General features: G+C 51.1%; 1 protein-coding gene across 4 annotated transcripts in view; it reads left to right on the top strand.

Annotated features, from left to right (window-relative positions):
• The window catches only part of TMEM62 (transmembrane protein 62), a 46,928-nt gene that overhangs the window by 11,886 nt on the left and 32,879 nt on the right, over positions 1 to 2,163 (top strand). The window lies entirely within an intron of this gene.

Here is a 2,163-nt window from a genome sequence, read left to right as displayed (position 1 = left end):
CACCAATTCCCCAGCCAGTGGATCGTGGTGGACCCGAGGCCACAGTTGGCCAGTTTTGCCAAGAGGTGATCATGGGATACCAGATGGAAGGCTTTTTGAAGTCAAGATATATGTCATCAATCTCTTCTCCCTTGTCCAGGTGATAGGTCACCTGGTCGTAGAAGGAAATGAGATTGGTCAAGCAAGACCTATCCACAACAAACCCATGCTAGCTATCCCTCAGGATGTTGGCGTCAGCCAGTCCATTAAGGATGGCCTCTTTAATAAACTTTGCTAAGATCTTCCCCGGGATAGAAGTCAGGCTGATGGGCCTATAGTTTGCCGGATCCACTTTCCTCCCTTTCTTGAAGATAGGCACCACATTGGCCTTCTTCCAGTCTTCGGGCACTACACCAGAGCGCCAGGAGTTTTTAAAGATCCGTGCCAGCAGCTGATACCAATAGCCAATTATTCACCAGGCACCTTGGCTGATACTGATCTGATAATAACCGATTTACAAGAGCACAGCCAGGCAGTGTGGAGAGCAGTTCCCTGCAGCTAAGTCTGTGGAAGGGAAGGGGCATTGGGGATAGGAGGGAAGGGGAGGGGCAGATCAAGGCCCCCACGGTTAGGAAGGAAGTGGGGCAGGGGCTGGAAGTGCTGCCCCACCAGGGCAGTGAATGGGATCCCAGGGCTGGGGCAGAGAGTGAGACAGAGCTGCAGATGGCTCATCCAGGGGATCAGTGTCCCAGCATTTAAAAATGGTAGTGGGGACTCCTGAACTAAATTTCACCAAATGAGCTTTAGTTCAAGCACTGTTGCCGCTATTTTTAAGCGCAGGGATGCTTTTAGGAGTGGAGCTGAGTGGGGTGAGGGTGGATATAGGCTGCTCTCTATGGGCTTGGGGCTCTCCGCCCTGCTGTCTTTACCCTGGGAGCCACACACTGGCCATGCGCCCCTGCCCACCCAGCAGTGGGAGGTACAACTTGCTGCCACTGCTGCCAGGTAGGCAGGGAACACACAGCCAGCATATAGCTTCTGGGGCAAAGGCAGCAGGGCAGAAGCCCTGAGCCCACAGCAGGCAGCCTGCATCCACCCCATACACAAATTGGGGGGGGGGGGGTACGTGCCCCACCATGCCTCCCCCAGGGGTGTGTGCAGCAGTGGGGAGCCACCACCCCCCTCCACATCCCCTGGATGAGCTGCCCACGGCTCTGTCCCACTCCCTGCCCTGGCCCTGAGGTCCCATTCACTGCCTGGGCTGGGCAGTACCCCCAGCCCCTGCCTCACTACCTCCCTTATCGTGGGGGCCCCAATCTGCCCCCACCCCATGTCCCTTCCCTCCCCCACACCCCTTTCCCTCCAGACTTACCTGCAGTGCTGCTCTCCACGCTGCCCAGCTGCATTCCTGGCCATGTCTATGTGTGTAGCTGCACACATGCAGGTGGTGTCCAGGTACCCCTGCCAGAAGGCATATTATATTTATTGGTTAATATTATCAGCTACACCCGGCATAAAAATCCAATAGCTGAAAATGTTAATTTTCCTGTTATCAGTGCTGATCCGATATGGCACCTATATATTGGTGCATCTCTCTAAAAAAGTAGTGTAGATGCACACTTTTTCTCTAATAGGAAAAAATACTGAAGAGCTTTCCCATGTAGGGAATAAGTTCAGGGGACTGCTGAAACCTTCACTTATCTACTTTATCCTTAACACCTAGAGAAAGTGAGCTAAGCCAAAATCTTCAGTCCATCCTCCATGTGGCTTGGAGGAGGAGAGATCTATATAACTGGCAAAGAAGCAGATGCTCGTGGGTGTAGAAAGCTTCTTTGTGTGGCAGGGACTACCATTGTGCTTGCATGCAAATTAAAGGAGGGTTTGCTGATACACTAAACAGGATGTGAAGTCACATCTTTGCAATAGGCGAGTGCAAAGTTACCTTGTTATACAGCTTGATGGTTTATGAGTTTGTCAGAGGGGTATCTCCTGATATTTACATATGCACAGTTAAAAGCAGCCTGTGGTTCTGATGAGTTCATATGCAAACAGCAAGATGCAAAGATAATTGTTGTTTATAGTATGTACAGCCTGCCATGGCTTGCAGAACCTGTCCTGTCCCAACCATGGACTAAAAGAAGACTTGGAGCTCCAGATGGTTTATTTGGAATTTTAATTCATAAT

This window comes from Alligator sinensis, unplaced genomic scaffold (assembly GCF_000455745.1).
Source record: "Alligator sinensis unplaced genomic scaffold, ASM45574v1 scaffold1581_1, whole genome shotgun sequence".
In the NCBI taxonomy this organism is placed as follows: domain Eukaryota; kingdom Metazoa; phylum Chordata; order Crocodylia; family Alligatoridae; genus Alligator; species Alligator sinensis.
This window is presented reverse-complemented; position numbering and strand designations above follow the sequence as displayed.